This window comes from Cynocephalus volans, chromosome 3, assembly GCF_027409185.1.
Source record: "Cynocephalus volans isolate mCynVol1 chromosome 3, mCynVol1.pri, whole genome shotgun sequence".
NCBI lineage: Eukaryota > Metazoa > Chordata > Mammalia > Dermoptera > Cynocephalidae > Cynocephalus > Cynocephalus volans.
Window position 1 is genome coordinate 64,695,619 of NC_084462.1, and position 11,161 is coordinate 64,706,779.

Sequence of the window (11,161 nt, forward strand, 5' to 3'; positions counted from 1 at the left end):
GCAATAATGAGACCATGTAGAGCCTTGTAAGGTGTGGTAAAGAGTTTAAATTCTATTATAAGAATAACGTGCAGAGAGTTCTAATGTGAGTGACAAGATCTGATTTATATTTTTAAAGGATTACTATGGCTGCTGTGTGTAGAATTGTGGGGAGGCAAGAGAAGAATCAGACTAGTTAGAAGGTTGGCACAGGAGTCGAGGTGAGAAGTGACAGTAGCTTAGTCTGCATTGGTGGCAGTGGGAGTGGAAAAGCAGATGAATTCAGAATATATTTTGGAAGTGTAATGGACAGAATTTGCTGAGGGATTAGCTGTGGAGAATGAAAAAGAATCAAAAATGACACCTAGGTTTTTTTTGGCTTGTGCAACTCTGTAGTGGATAGAGGTGCCATTGCCTGAGATAGTGTAGACTTAAGGATGGAATAACATGGAGAAAAAAAAAATCAAGATTCTGTTTTAGACTGGCTAAATTTGAAATTCCACCAGCACATTAGCCTCTGGGCAATACACGTACATCCCTCTGCTCTCGGTTGAAAATTCCTTTTAGCTCTCAAAAGTCTGATGTTCCATGAGATTCTAACTTCAGGTCAGTATTTGCTAACATTCCTTCCTTCAACAACCTGCACACATGTAGATCTAGTTACCCAAGTTATTCATTGCCCTATGAAATTAAGGAATGGTCTCCTTTTTAATTTTTCAAGCTCCTTAGGAAAAGAATTTTTAAAACCTTGCATCTGCATTTGTTTAATATTGGCATAATGCAGCTGAATGTTCTAGGATATAAAAATCGTACCATAACATGATGGTTAGAAAATTCTGGAGCAAGTAATGGAAAGCATCTGCTTAAAGCAGGCTGGCCAAAATATATTTGGCATCATTCAAAGAAGGGTAATGTGAGAAGACATCAGTGATACAGCTAAAAGGTTTATAGGCTAAGCAAATGGGTTACTGCTAGTGGTGCTTTTGTTATCTTTAAGGATAGAGTCAACTAAAGGCAACAGGGTCCACACAGTGGGATATGAGATGATAACCCTCTATTTTTTGTGGGGCTGGTGGATTTTTTAAGTGGATTTGTGTTATATTTGTGAAAAGAAGTTCTTATTTTTTAAGGACAAACTAATGTGGTCATGGATTTTTCTCATCTCTCAGGAGAATGAATATTTTAGATATATTCATTCATTCAGACACCTCCAAGTACTTACTATGTGTCTTGGATGTAAAGTTGAAGAAGTCCTCCTCAGGAAACTTACAATATAACAAAAAACAGATATATAAGCTAACTACAATAGGGTTTGATAAATGATCAAACAGCTGTGAGCAAAGTGTTCTGGAAAATACAAAGGAAGGATTTGGTGGTTGTGGTTGGGGGAAGTCAAAAAAGGACTTTACCAGGATAACATTTTGAGCTGGGCCTTAGAAAAAGAGTAGTTCTTTAAGAGAAGCTAGAAATAGACCTGGAAATATGAGTGCAGTTTTTGGTGTACTCAGGTAATTCACTGTGACTGGGACACAGGTTATAACCAGGGGATTGATAAAAAATAAAGACAGTGAGGCATTCTGAAAATGGATTATAAATGGGCCTTGAATGCCATGCTAGGGGATCCAACTTTTTATTCTGCAGGCAGAGAGAAAGCACCAAGGTTGTCTTTATAAGGCAGTGACATATGAGATGAAGAAAAACTGGACCAGAGGTCCTTAACCTTTCCTCTGCCATGAATACCTTTGGCAATCTGGTGATGCCTGTTGACCCTTCTAAGAATAACGTTTTTAAATGCATAAAATAAAATACAAGCAAAATTACAAAGGAAATCTGTGTTGAAATATAGCTATCAAAATACTGAAAATGTCTAAAATAGTAGTATTTGTGCTTCTTAATAAAGCATTAAATAACATGACCTAGCCACAGCTCTAATAATGACCATCATTTTAAATCAGTAATGATCATAAGTGATATTTCAGCATCTGCAATGGTGGTAATATGGTATGAAAATATCTGTGATTCTGTTAGTGGCAAAGTCACAGGTCCTGCCAATACTATTGGGGTTTGTTGCCAACATTTATAATTTTTAAAAAATGCAAATTTTCAGTTAGAGGTTTGTGAAAACTAAGATGTAGTTTTTCTCACCACCCATGTTTTTGGTCCGTAGGGTAAGTACTCCCAAATTCAAGGCAGTGTGGAAACAGACTGGTTTAAGAGACTGTTAAAATAGTTAGGACAAGGCCGAGCCCGTGGCGCACTTGGTAGAGTGCTGCACTGGCAGCGCGGCGACGCTCCCGCCGCGGGTTCGGATCCTATATAGGACTGACCGGTGCACTCACTGGCTGAGTGCCAGTCACGAAAAAACGACAAAAAAAAAAAAAAAAAAGTTAGGACAAGAGGCAAGAAGAGCCTGCAGTGGGGTTGGAGTAAAGGAGCAGATTGGAGAAACATTTGGGAATTTGACTTGGTCTCTCCCACCCCTCAATGAGGAATTTCCCACGGAGGGATGGTGGGTAGATGTGGTCTGGCCAGGCAGTCACCAGGAAAGTGGTGTTAAGTCCTTCAGGCAGGTTTCTGTATGCAGTCTAGTTTCATTCGTTAGTTCAACTAATATTTATGACCTTCTGGGACAGGCACTAGGAATATGGCAAAACAGACATGGTTCTTGCTTTCATGGAGCTTACTGTCTAGTGGAAGAAACATGATTACACAAATGTAAGTAGACATAATATTACCACAGGGGATCAAATGCAGGAAAAGAGTGGTGGTACACAAGAGCATGGTAGCAGGGAGTAGGAAACTATTTTTTTAGATGTGGGGTCAGGGAAGTCCCCTCTGAGGAAGTGACACTTCAGGTGAGACTTGAAAAAGGAGTAGGACTTAGGTAAAGAGTCAAGAAGAGAACACGAGGGCCAGCTTTTGTTGGTGCTTTAGAGGAAATCAAAGAACAGAGGTGAGCTGGAGCAGAGAAAGGTAGGGGAAGAGTGGCAAGAGGTAGCTAGGAGTGAGGCCATGTAAAGTTTGATCAACCATCCTAAGGATTTGGGATATTCTCCTGTATGCAGGAGAGTCACTGAAGGTTTCTAAGAGGGAAGTGGGCTGGCTGGTTAGCTCAGTTGGTTAGAACTTGGCGCTGATAACACCAAGTCCCAGGTTTCCATCCCCATACCAGCCAGCCACCAAAAAAAAAAAAAAATTATTCTGGCTACTCTAAAGAGTGGACTGTAGGGAGCAAGCATAGAAATAGGGAGGTGAGATGTGGCTGTGGCCCCTGGTAGAGGTGGTGGTAGCTTGGACTAAGGCTGTATGTAGCAGTGAAGAATGAAGGGGGAAGAGGACAGAATAAAGCTGTTTTGGTGGGAGAATGAACAAGATGAGTGATGTGCTAAAGGTGTGAGGGAGGGAGAAAGAGCAGCTGCAGCTGAATCTCAGGCTTCACGGGGATGAATAGGGACATCATTTATTGAGATGGGATTCCTAGAAGAGGAGCGGACTGGGGCAGGTGGGAGTGGCCAGAAATCAGAGATCCTTGTGAGCGTGTTCATTTGAGATGCTGGACTGTAGGTGTTAAGTAAGCATTTGTATTGACAATTCTAGGGCTTAAAAGATAGGCCTGGACTTGAGATGACATTTACTAAAGACTTCCAAGGAGGCCCTTGTTGTTAGCCCTTTCCCCCCAGATCATGGCACTCCTCTGCAGGCAGAAAGTCAGACCCCACCAACCTCTGTCACCCCTGACTAAAGAGTCCAGTGTTTTATCCTTTACCCTACTGCCAACTTGACTATTCTTTTGTCCTATCCTTGACACCAGAACAACATCTGGACCTAGGTACAACTTTTCTGTTAGCTTACATCAGGCAGTATCTCTAAAATTGTTCCGAGCATTTAACTTATTGTATAGGTTTCTTGCATGAGATTTCTGCAAGGGGAGCTTTACATCTATAAAGATGATGCTAAACATCCTAGTGACTTACAGTGAAATAATATGTTTATCTTGGCTGATTTTATAGTAAATGTGATTGGGATATTTATTGGTTGTTTCTTAGAACTGGATGAAAATAACAGGACAGACCAAGTGAATTGCAGCAACTAAACATGCTAACAACATAGAGAAAAGAGATATAGATTACAGACCATTGTAAATTGTGATCATGCAAAGAGGAATTTCATTGTAGCCTGAAGACTTGACCCACAGCTAAATGGGGCCAAGATTAATCATGTCTTGATCTTATACATAAGCCAAAGGATCTTTTCTAAAGATCATGACTATTAAAGCAGTAAAGACTTTTCTGCACAATATACCATAATGAGCTCCAGGCATTTAATGAGAGACAAGTGGTACTGTTCAAAGTAGTAACCTTCAGCATCTAATCTGAAAAGGAAATGGGCCTGCTTGCTCTACAAAATGAGGCCTCAATTCAGTCCACCAGATGAAGAGTCAGCTCACATCTTTAGATGCTCTGTTGCAGGCAAACCTTAAATCTTCTGGGAAAGGTGGAAAGGTTTTTGTTTGTTTTTGTTCTTTTAATTGGATAAGGATTTTACATACAAGGAGAGCAGCTGACTACAGACACAGAACCAGTAGCTTCCAAAGGCAGTAAAGTAAAAAAACGTCAAGGAGCAAACCGGCCTAAGGAGCTTAATGGTGTTTACCAAAAGCCTCTGGAAGAACATACAGCATTCTGAGGCAAGGATACCTCACCTTCCATCTGTCACAATGGCTGCCTCAGACAAGGGTAATTGCCTGGCTAAAAAGCATCATCAGCATGAAAGAAAAAGGTCATCTCACCCTATTTCTTGTTTTTCAGTCCCCAGAAGTCCCTCATCCAAGGACTTGTGTGACGTTGTGTGAGCACCTACTTATGTATATATATATGGTAGGAAATGCAGAGGAATGGAGGGGGTTGCAACTCTGACCGTCTTTCCCGCCACTGCAGCCCTCACTACCAGGAGGTGGCTGTCTTACAGACAGGATGTTGCCTCATGTCCTGGACCTCGCCACAAATTCCTGCCCCACTTGCTGCTTCTGGCTTCCTCTTGCAATCCCCAAGAGACCGAGGACTGCAGGAGCAGGAAGGGAACCAAGTGTGGTCTCCCAGGCAGACCAGAGAGCCCTTTGGGATACCTCAGCTTGTTTGCCATGGGTCTATCTTCTGGACAGGAGGTGGGGGAACCTTCCAAATCCCTCTAAATGTCCCTGTCTTAAACCCATGCAGCACAAAACAAGCCAGTTCATTGTGTTCTTGGATATAAATATTGATTCTAGGTGATGTTAACATTCTGTTCATAAAAGAATGTAACATATTTCTCCCACATGTATTAGACTATGTGTTGTTTGGCCATGAGAAGTAAAGATTGCTGTTTTCTGAGGGAAAATGTGGACATTTAAATGCATGCAGCTTTTGGAAGTCTAGGGAGCAGTCTCAGAATAGCAACCAGGCCCCTTGGTTGGCTCCAGCTCTGGCCCCTTCTAATCTCTCCTTTCCCATCTTCATTGTTTGCATATCGCTTTGACATGTCTTTTGACATGTCATTTGTAATTTAGGAAGATGCTCTCTTGGGATTGATTATATCTTGTTTCTCAAGGACCTAGAAATGTGGGGCCTTTGCTTTCTTCAAGAGGGCTCAGAAGGTCCGAGCCAAACAATTTTTACTTTTCTTCGGGGAAAAGATCTGGGAGGCCATGCCCTCCTGTTTTCTTTTCCCCCCTCCACGTGGGAGGGAAAGGCAAGGACTTCAAGACCAGAGGTGGTCCCTCCAAGCCTTCCACCCAGGCCTGACCAAGCCCAAGACTCGGATGCGCTGGCTGCCTTGGCAAGCCCAATTCCCCACATTCCACAAGTGCTCTTGAGGGAAAACAAAACTAATAAGAAAGTGGAATTCTTGATGTGTGTATGCGTGCTCACTCGGGTGCCAAAACATCTCACACAGACAGATCCCCGGCCAGTATTTCGCAAGAGTGGTGGAGCCCATTTCCAGATGCGGGGGAGGGGGCGGGGGCGGGGACGGGTGCTGTCCGGAGAGCCAGCGCCCTCTGCTGTCCCAGCCAGGAATCACCGCGACGGTGGGAAAGAACCCGGAGGGTTCCGGAAAGCTGGCGGCCGCGTTGAAACCCATAGGCGGCCCACGCTGGTGTGGAGGGGCCCGCAGCTCCTTGCTGTTCCAAATGTTAAGCCCGCAAGGGGCTGGCTTCCCTCCGTCTAGCTGGCTCTCTCTCTCTGTTTTGTGGCTGTGAATGAGCCAGAAATGACGAGGATTTACAATAAAACCCCAGCTTCCCGCAGTATCTGCTGGTCCCGTTCCGAGGTGAGGAGCAGCGGCGCTGTCTGCTGCCGGTGAACCTGGCCAGCAGGCCCAGGCAAGGCGAGACAATGAGGGCAGCTTGCCCAAGAGGACTCCTCCGCTGATTATCAGCCCTCGGGCCACACCCTCGCCTGGGAATGCGGCTTCTAGAGGCCTGGCTGGCTCCGAGGCTTCCAGCCGAGTGGAAGCTGCAACTGCTCCCACTCAGGCATACTGGCATCTCCAGAGGGGCCTCCGGAGCTGGCACAACCGAGAGACTGGCTCAGCTTACACGCTTAGCCCGAGCTGCGGCCCCCTCGCCCGCTGCCTGCCAAGACAGCAGCACAGCAGTGGGGCCGGGCCAGGGCCAGGCTTGCTGCTGCAGGAGTGAGTGAGTGAGTGAGTGAGTGTGTGTGTGTGTGCGCGCGCGCGCGCGTGTGTGCTGGTGAAAGGCCGGGTGGCAGTATTCCAGGTGGGGAGGGAGCTGGCGAACCTAACTTCTTGGACCACCTTTCCGTTTTGCAAAAAGGCACAAAACAATCAGTTTTGTTTTTCGGAAGTTTTTTAATTTAAAAAAAAAAATTTTTTTTAAAACCGATCTCCTTCCTCCTGGGAGAAGAAAAACTCAACCCGCGAAACAGCCCCTTTACAACAATGCCCTTCTCTCTCTGGGACCAATTTCCAGACTGCATAGCCGTCTTGACAAGGTCAATAAGCTGGAGCTGTAAACGGAAGATCTTTATCTATGTGGGAAATAGGAAAATCATTTGACTGATAAAAGGAAATACAATAAATAGCATCTAAATTCCTGGCTGCATTCCCCCAAGCCCCTCCTCTGCTGGATAAAGTACGAGGGGCAGGAATCCATGTGCTGCTCCAGCATGTTTAAAAATAGCATACAGCACACAGCCCTTTCTTACCTTCCAGAAAGACTTCATTACCGGATCCTCAGCCATGAGACTGCAGAGCTGCTGCCGGCGCTTTCTTCCCCTCTCCGCCGGATTTTTCCTTTTTGGAAGCTTTAAGGCAGTGCGTGTGATATATTTTACTCACGGGCCAGCTCCTGCCCGGCTAGTTTCAATCTAGGCACGTCTGCAGCTCACGTTGAAAGTGCATTGTATTTAATGGGGTGTTAACTCTGTTTATTCTCTGGGACTTGGGCAGTAATTTTACATTCTGCAAAACTAGCAACTTGAACCTGAAGTGGTGTTCCTCTTGCCCCATCCCCACCCAAATAGGCCGAAGTCCCCAGGCACCTCTGGCCCTGCGTCCCCGCATTCCTCTAGCTCAGGTAGCCCAAGAAAGCACGTGTGGGTGAGAGCTGGGATACCTGGGGTTCACACCTGCTTCTGCCAATTGTTAGCACCGGTGTGGCCTGAGGCAGGTCTCTTCATCTCTTGAAGACTCATTTTCCTCACCTGTCAAATGGGGATTTTCATCTGCTATATGTACCTCAAAAGGCTATTGACATACAAGCTCATAGTGAAAAAACATTCCACTGGGTTCTGCAAGGACACACACCCGTTCTGTTGTTCCCAACTGGGCCACTTCTGCATCGCCTCGGAAGCACCTCCATCTCTCCACTAAAACCTGGGGGATTCGACTTTAAAGTTCACTAATGAGAATGTGTCTTCACTGCACTGTTGTGATTTTCTAATTTTATTATTCCTTCTACATTTATTAGTTGTCATTCTACTCTCAGGAAGAGCTCTCTCATTTCCCCACTTACTTATTCACAGGGCCTGACCCTTAAACGTGCTGAATACATAAAACACGCCTCCACTGATTATCAGAACTACAAGATGATCCCTTCTAGTTATGAATCTTTGAGTCTTCAATTGAAAGAAATAATGCGTGTGCTGTTCTAATAAATTAGACCATTCTGTGTGAACTCTGCCTTGCATTATTCCCACCTGATCTAAAACCTGATTCTTTGGGACCTTCCAGGACCATCTGGACCTTGGCATTCTTTTTCCGGAGCCAGGCTTTCCCTCTTGCACACAAACAGCTCAGATCTGATCTCCAGGGTCCTCCCTCTCTGGAGTTCCTGATCTCTATTTCCTGCTCCCTCAGGCCTTCTCCATCTGACATCCTGTAGAATCCTCAACTTTACTTATTCAGAATTAAATACATATTCTCCCCAAATCCATTTTCTCTGATATCCACCAACTAACTAAAGCTGGAAAACATGGAGTCACTCTAGTCCTTCCCTTGCTCTTCATGCTGCTCCCTCTACCCACTCACCCCCCAATCCCCTCATTCACAGAATTCCCTCCATTCAGCCCTGGAACCCCTCTATGCATCCGGCCCTTCTCCCCGTTCCCAGGGCAGGCCTTTGTAAGGTCTTAAGCACACAGCTTTCCCCTGGGCTCCCATAATAGCCCATTGTTTTGTTTTTCTTCCTCATTAACTAGTTCTGCAATAGCCTCTTAACTGGCCTCTGTACCTCCAGTCTCTTGTTTGTCCCCTCCTAAGCTCCTCCCACCAATTTGTCCTGCACATGAGCAATCTTTCTAGAATGTAAGACTAGTCTTGCAAATAGTGTGGATGTTGATTTTACCTTGTTATCTCATTTAAGCCGTGTGAAAATTCTGTGATAAGAATTATCCCCATTTTACAGATGAAACTGAGACTTAGCTAAATTAAAGGACCCAAGGACACATAGCTACTACACCTTGCAGAGCCAGGATTTTAACTCAGATATGTCTTATACTGCAAAACCCATGTTCCAAAGTACTTAAGGTAGCTAGCTTGGTACCTGACACATAGCAGGTAGACCAATGCTATTTTCCTTATATTCCCCTGTTTACAAACTTCAGTCTCTTTAACAAGGTACAAAGGCCCATTCCAAGGTGGGAGGCTTACTTCTCCAAATGTATCTTCTGTCACTCTCTGTAGCCCATCATCACCACCATCCGTCAGGCCACATCAGACCACTTGCTATGCCCCAAACCCAACGTGTCTCTTCTTAATTCTGTCTTTTTGTAATCCTCTTTCTCACTGCTTAGCAGGCCTTTTCTTTCTTCATCTTTCCTCATCTGCAAGCACCAGGTCAGATAGCACCTACTTTGTAATGCATTTGCTGATCCCCAAACACAGAATTCATGGCTCCAGCATCCCTTTCGCCAACACCACTTGTTGTTTAGACCTGTCTTGATGCTGATCGTATTAGAATGTGGTTATTCAGGCCTGTCTCTTCCCATGTTTGTATCCTCGGAGCCTGGCATTGTGACCGGGACAGAGTCGGCACTCAGTAGAAGTTTATTGAGTTTAGTTCGATCTCTCATTCTTTCGTGGGACTAATGCTTCATTTCATCCGTTTTGCAAAGGTTAGAATGTCTCTGAGGAACTGTTTGTGTCACCTGTGTTCTCTCTGACTTCCAGGCTCACCTCCCCACTGAAACTGCTCTTGGTGAGGAAACCAGAGATCCCCACATTACCGATCCCTGAACACTTTCTCGTCCTCATCCTCTCAAGGTCCAGCTGCACTCATTGGGCCAACTTGCCTCCCTTCCTAAGTTGCTCCTTTCTCTCGGCTTCTGACATCACAGTTTCCCATTTTCTCTTGCCTGTCAGGCTCCTCTGGTGCTCCATCTGATTCCCCAGGAATGGAGTGCCTCTTCTCTCTCTCTACATTCCTTCCTGAATAGACTTCTGTATTCCTGTAGTTTAAAATACTATTTCCATCTTCAGCCCTCAGCTCTACATTCAAAAATTTAATGATCTACTTGACATCTCCCTTGCATGATTCTTAGGTATCTCAGGCTTAAAAGCCTAACAATTGATTCTCAGCTCAACCCCCCCAAATCTTCCCTCCCTCAGTCTTTCCTCATTCAGTAAAAGCCACAACAATGGATCCCCTTCCCGGGAACTTAGGAGCCACTCTGTAGGACAGAAGGGGTCTTAGAAGAGCGGTCCAATCTAGGGGTGTCTAAATATCATAGATTCCTACATTTGGCTTGAGTTTGGGAATAGAACAGATTCTTTAACGTGGGATTTAATGCCCAGCATGATCTGGCCCTAACTTTCATCTAACCCATAAATCAGAAATTGGCAAACTTTGGTCCATGAGCCAAATCTGGCCCACCACATGTTTTTATACAGCCTGTAAACAAAGAATGATTTTTATATTTTTAATAGTTGAAAAAGATCAAAAGAATACTGTTTTGTGACACATGAAAATGATACAAAATTCAAAATTCAGTATCTGTAAATGAAGTTGTCTACACAGCCACACTATCTCTGCTTTCTATCTACAACAGCTGAGTTGAATAGTTGGAACAGAAAACTTATGACCTGCAAAGCCTAAAATATTTATAATCTGGCATTCTACAGAAAAAAATTGCCAAGCCCTTTTTTAAGCCTGTCCCCAGAAATATCTTGCAAACTTCCAGTTTTGTACACTCTGATCTCTCTTCCTCTCTACCTAAATCCTACCTGCCTTCAGGCCTCACCAATCCAGTGTCTTCTAGAATCTTTCATATCTTCTTCACCCAACAATTTCTCATCTTTCTCTAAAGCCCTCTAGTAACACGAAAAGTTGGTGGATTTACCACAAAGGGCCTTGACTGTTAGCTTTGCTGGTGCTTATGACCTGTGTCCTTTCCAGATTGGGAGCAATATGAGGACAGGATGTTGTCTTGTTCAGCTTGTATCCCGGGTCCCCACACAAAGCCCAGCAACATCGTAAGTGCTTAGAAAGTAGGTGTTGATATACTCCTTTCTGAGTGGTCTCATCTTTTCCTGACATTCCACTATTTAACTCTGAGAAAGAGCTATCCATTTATTTACTTAGGTATTCTATTTTAAGGAAGATGCAAATTTTATCCAATTCCTTCTATTTTATCCCCATGAGATGCTGAAGACAAAGTAGAGGTAAGTTGCAAGGACATCTTTACAG